The sequence below is a fragment of the Rousettus aegyptiacus genome, unplaced genomic scaffold, assembly GCF_014176215.1.
Source record: "Rousettus aegyptiacus isolate mRouAeg1 unplaced genomic scaffold, mRouAeg1.p scaffold_m13_p_8, whole genome shotgun sequence".
Lineage (NCBI taxonomy): Eukaryota > Metazoa > Chordata > Mammalia > Chiroptera > Pteropodidae > Rousettus > Rousettus aegyptiacus.
The window spans coordinates 94,730,739-94,737,274 of NW_023416311.1; positions in this window are offsets into that span (position 1 = coordinate 94,730,739).

A 6,536-nucleotide genomic window follows, 5' to 3' on the forward strand; every position below is an offset into this window, starting at 1 on the left:
CTCTCCTATAGGAACCCTCCTAAGAATAGGGAAGTACCAACCGTTAGGAGAACAATGGGGTGTTGATGAAAATGCAAGAGTTTATGGCAGGGTGTGTAGGGTGGAGATGATCTATGGAAATGCAAAGGATTATAGCAGGATGTGTAGGCTGGATGGGGATAACCTGATTTACTTAGCAATTGTATGCTCTTGTTTAAAAGCAGCTTGCAAAAATAAAACTGTGCCATTGCTCCACCGTCAGTGGACGGTGGTCCTCCTGATCTCAGCTTTCTGTATTCCTTCTTTTAATCTCCCACCGTTCACACTCAGGATTACTTTCCAGAGCCGCGCTGAACGCGGCATCATTTCCTCAATTTTGCATCTCCGTTATTGCATTTATCACATTATATTATTTACTCATCTTCTAGAATATGAGTTCCTCAGGGTAAGATCTGTGTTTTGCTGATATTTTGCTCCTATTACCTAGCACAGAACCTAGCATGTCGTATGAGTTTTAAGTATAGGTGTATGTGTGTGTGTGTGTGTGTGTGTGTGTGAGAGAGAGAGAGAGAGAGAGAGAGAGAGAGAGAGAGAGAGAGAGAGAGAGAGAGATTTAAGTCACTGCAGTACTTATTTTGTGTAAATCCTTCATTGATGGAATGAATAGGCCTGGCTGACATTTTCATAAAAGAGGTAGCTCATACTATGAGATAAGATTAGGTAACCAGCGTTTCTAATCCTGAAAGGAGACTAACAGCAAAACTCCCAGAATTAAGTCCCTTAGTAATGAATGACTCCTTAATACTATCAGAGACATGCAACCACTACAAAGATAAGGACTCAAGTATTTACTGCATTCCAGAAGTAGCCCCAGACTTTATTATTATCCTAAGAGCCACATGAAGACTATAAAATACTCATCAGATTTATACTACAGACAAAAAAATTAGTTAACTTGTCAAACCATCTAAAAATCTACTCCAGGTGCTCCTGAGGAATTCATTAACTGTTCATGACTAGAGCAGCATTACCTTTACTTCCATCTTATACCCAGAAATTACTTACGATAAGTAAGATTGGTCTTACCTTGATCAGGATCTTCATAAGCCTGCCTTATATTAAACAATTCTTAACATTATCCAACAATACTTTCTCCTAAGTTATTTTTATAATTTTTGTACCTACAGGTCTGTTTATTTAGGATGTTCTGATTCCCAAGAGTTCGGATTTTTGTGCAAATTTTAAAATTTGCACTGAACCCCAAAGCCTAAAGCCTTTTTCCTCGGGGTTCTTCCTGGCTTGTTTGTCTCTCTGGATTTTCATCCCACTGTGTGTCATTTGAATAGGAGTAAGAAGTATACATTGACTGGGTTGAATGGCTGTGTAGATTGCTGTTCTGGCTAGATGGTGTCACACTGTCGGGCGCAGTGTTTTGACTACGCTTTGTCAATGGTCAAATCAAGACTCATTACTAGGCATCTACACTTTCAGGCTAAGGGAAAACTTCTCTGTTGTTAGCCATTGTCTTCTTTCTCTCCTTCCTTTTAACCATTAAACTATATTACATATGCTAAGTAATGTCTAAACCGAATGGTAACTTTCGCATTAAGGGGAATGCCATGTTATCAAAATGGAAAAGTAGACTGAAAATGAAAGGCAATATATATACCTGGGAGGATAATTCTTGAAAACTGCTTGAGTCAATTTTTTAACCCTACTCAATTCCACGAATAATTTAAAAACACAAAGTGATTGGCACATAGAAAACACTGAATAAATATTTGTCCACTGACTGCATGAATACTTTGCACTTAAAAAATCATCATACCTACTAATTAATTTGCATTAGGATGATCACTCTTGGGAGGGGCATAGGCCCATGTGGCCAATTCAAAAATATTTGTTTCTGTACTAATTACTGCTCCCTTCAAGTGTCAGAATCCTGCATGAAAGGCTTAAAAGGTCTACAAAGTTCTCTTGATTTTCAAACATATTGGGTTCTCCAATAGAACTTCCTGTAGTATTGGAAATGTTCTATATCTGCACTGTCCAACACAGGAGTCACAAGCCACATGTGGCTACTTAGCACTTGAAGTATGGCTAGTGCAATGAAGGAACTAAATTTCACATTTTATTTAATCTTAATTAACTTAAATTTAAGTAGCTACATAAGGCTAGTGGCTAATATCTTGGAGGCACAGCTCTGTAAAAAGATGAGAAAAACAATATTTGAAACATGGCAGAACACATTTAAAGGTGTTCCTATATAAGCCTTCACCATGGATGTCCTCCCCTGGGGACAGCTTGTTCATTTTTTCTGACTTCCTTTATTGTGATCATTTTTGGATTTTGTAGTTTCGAGGATGGTAAATGCTGTTCTATCAGCCAGTTCTTTGCTCTCGTGGTTCTTAAACTTGGCTGTGCATCAGCATCACCCCCAGAGATGAGATTCAGCAAGTTTGGAAGGATACTGGGCATCTGTGTTTTTTAAGCTCCACAGATGATTCTGATCTGCAGCCAGGCTTGGGAACGACTACTTTACACCAGAGATCCCAAACCGGCAGCCCTTGGGCCAAACACACCCTCAAAACATATGTTCATCCCACACAGTGTTTTAAAATGTTTTGAATTAGTTGCCAACTTCTACAAATTATAATTTTTTTTTTATCTAAAAAAAGTGGAGTTGAGTAAAGGCTGCCCCCTTTGGATGTAAAGCATAACTTCTTTGGCTCGACTCTACTTACTTCCTCATATGGGCTCAACTCCCAATAGGCATTGAGTTTGAGACTCCTTCCTTACCCCGTATCTATGTAGTACTTGCCCAAACAGGCAGCAATTCCATTGTACCGATGCACCATTTTTAGGATAGAGCATCAACTATTTTATCCATGGGACTGCCCTTAATCATATTGGCAAGCTCAAGAATATTTTCCCTCCACCACGTAACCCCCCCCCCCCCAAAATATGATGGGAGTCTCAATAAGATAATGGGGTCCCAACCCAGGACGATGAGACCAATCCCGTTCAGAAACAAATCATTAAATTCAGGGAAAAGATTGTCTTACTTTTTATTTTTTATACCCCAAATTCTCTCACCTAAAGCACCACAAGGCCAGCCAACAAGACTTTCAAGGAGGATATCTTTGTTATAAATTTCTATCTCTATTTCAAAAAAACTTTCTATAGCTTTTTCATCCTTTACCCAGTTTCCCATCCAATATATTTGTATTCAGCCATGGTTCTTAACATAAAAAAAATTTTTTTTTTAAAGTAATCACACTTGTTTATCTTTTCTCTCTTTTGACAATCCTCTATAATAATAGTTAACAGATAAAAACATATAAGCCCAAAAGATGAGATAAAATGTAGAAGGGCCATCAGTTGAGGAAAACTAGAGAGAGGCGTGCTAATTGATTTAGAAAGGCAGAGAAAGGCATAACTTTAGAGAATTTGTGGAAACAATAGATCTTCCCAGAAAACCATATGCATGCTAAACATCTTGCCATCAATTTTAGGAGTTTCGCAGGCCCCTGAAATCAGTTTCCCATTCACTGATTCCTAGCAGAAGAAGTCATCAACCTGAAATACAATATACTACTTGAGAAATGCTTATACTGGACACAAAACAGAAAAATTTCAGCCTCAGTTTTGCCAAGTGAAACATAATTTTGGATCAAATATTATGATGAGGCTTTCTTATCAAAAGGGAAAGCAGCCTAGCATACCATTAGGCTTTAAGGAAAAAGCAAGGAATACATAGTCTCACTCCCAGAATTATGTTAAACTAAGTATCATCTAGAACAGCAGTCACCAACCTTTTTGGCACCAGGGACTGGTGCTCCTACGAGAATCTAATATTTGATGATCTGAGGTGGAGCTGAGGCGGTGATGCTAGTGCTAGGAAGTGGCTGCAAATACAGATGAAACTTCCCTTGCTAGTCTGCTGCTCACCTCCTGCTGTGTGGCCAGGTTCCTAACATACCAGAACAGCTACCAGTCTGCAGCCTGGGGGTTGAGGACCTCTGATCTAGAACTTCAGGCAGTGGATTTCTCACCATACAATAGAATAAATAAATCTGTGGCATTTGAATTTTTAAACAAATTTTTAGAGATATCCATAAGCAGGCTGAGACATTTCCTAGAATTGCCCCATTCACACAATGGAAAAAGTCCTTGATTCTTTAGCCTGGTCACTTCCACTAATTCAGAGGTCACTATTTTGTTCCCGTTTTTTCCCCCTAAGTGGCAGTTGGTTCCATCAGTGATGTGATAAATTAGGAGTCACCTGAAGGCATGAAACATGCAACATGAAATAATATTCTTTTCTAATTGGAAATGCCTGCATCTATTTCTACAAATGACAGGCATCGAAGGTAAAGTGAAGAAGTATTTTTTTTACAAGATGACTTGCAGTTTTCTGTTTCACTCACTTTATATCATTGAGGATGTTTAGACTTTTTAACATCTTGAATTTCTCCCAAGTAGTGCAACAGATAGTTCTTAAAATCTTCATGTGCTAAAAATTCTCCTTTTGCTCCCTGATAAAAACCTAGAGAATTTTGGGACTAAAGACTGAATATAGTTGTAAGGCAAGAATGAGAAATAGGGCTGAAAGCAGAGCTGAAAAAAGACTACCTGTGATCCTTGATGATATTTATGTTTTTTAAATGAAGCACTGAAAAATTGATTGGAAAGTCTGGGTCTGTTAACAGGGTTTGTCATTTTGCCTTCTTTGTGTAGGATGATCAAGAAGGAAGATGGCTATTATTCTTTCTGTCCCCAGCCCAACTCACACTCTCTCTGAGAATTCCTGCAGCAAGGTATATACCATTTAGGCAAGAAATTAGAGAATTATTCCTCAGAGAAATGGAATAGTCCTAGAGAATAGACCTCCACATTCCATTATATAAATTCTATAACATGTCCATAGTAGCTTTATTTATGTAATTTAAAACTGGAAACAACTCAAATTATCTTACAAGATAATTGTTAAGTAAATTGCAGTATGTTCATATAATGGACTACTATGCAGAAGAAAAGAGAGAAAAGAAAAAGAAACAAACTGTCGATTACTTAGCCTAATGTGATAAATCAGGTTGATTGCCTCAGAGTGGTTAGGTAGCAGTATTACTGGGAAAGCAAATTTTCTAGGGTGATGAGAATGTTCTGTATCTTGAGAGAGGTGTGGGTTACGCGGGCATATGCATATCCAAGCTCACTAAAATAAACACTTATGACCTATGCATTTCATATTATGTAAGGTATACTTCGAAATCAAAAGGCCAACAGAAAAAGGATAAAATTCCATTCTCAGTTATGATAAATAAGCTCTCAACAATTTAAAGATAACTTTCTTAACTTGATGAATTGAGTATCTCTCTTAAAAACTATAGAAAATATCAAAATTTTAATGTAAAATTTTGGAAACCTTTTTATTAAATGCAGCTACAAGTTAGGGAAATCCACTGATATCTATTTTGGTCAATATTATACTTGACCTTGGCATAAAACAAAAGAATGAAGATATAGCAGGACTTTTCACTAAACACCTTTTATTATTTCTTAAAGCATGTGAATATAATACCTATTTCAAAATTAAATAAAAACAATATCAAAAATAAATGTTACTGACTTAGCTCAGGAAACTAAAAGACCTATTTGAAATGAACATCATCCTTTTCTGATATTTTCTACATTAAAAACTCAAGGATATTTACAGACTTATTTTTAGATCTTTGGTGTCTCTTCTTCTTATGAGGACAACAGTTTTATCAGATTAGGGCCCCACTCATATGACCTTATTTAACCTTAATTACCTCCCTAAAGGCCCCATCTCCAAATACAGACATATTGGGAGTTGGGGCTTCAACATATGCAATTTTGAGGGGACACAATTCAGTCCATAACAGTCAGATTCACAAGTTCATTAGTGTTTCACTTCTCTGTTGTATAAAACCACCCCAAAATGTATTGTCTTAATGCAGCAATAACGCAATATCTCTCATGATTCTATGGGTTGATCAGGCAGTTCTTCAACTTCGTGTGATGGTGCCAACAGTTTTGCCAATTTTTTTACTAGCACGAAACATGGTTTATCATCCTTCCAGACTTCAGTAGTCCCCTTACTGCTTTTGCAGTTTCCACTAAGTCTCCTTGCTACCCTTTGAGCCTCTACCCCCGTCCCAAGGCCATGTCACATGTATTAGGTTTTTATTATAGAGCACCTCATTTTTAAGTACCATTTTCTCTTTCAGCTTATCTTTGTTGTGGAATAAAACACCCCGAAACTCGATGGCTTAAATCAATAAGAATTCATCATTCCACTTAATTGTCTAGGTTGGGCTGAGCATTTCTCTGCTGCTTTCACTTAGGCTCACACATGCGGCTGCACTGAGCTGGCCGGTCAGCTGGCAGAGTGCTGAACGGAGCTGTGACAGCTGAGATTCTCTTTCTATATGCTCTTTAATCCTGGACTTATGTTATGGTGATCTCAAGGCAGCATTCCAAGAGAATGAAGGCAGAAACTATATCATTTTATGTGTCCCAAACTCTGGAAC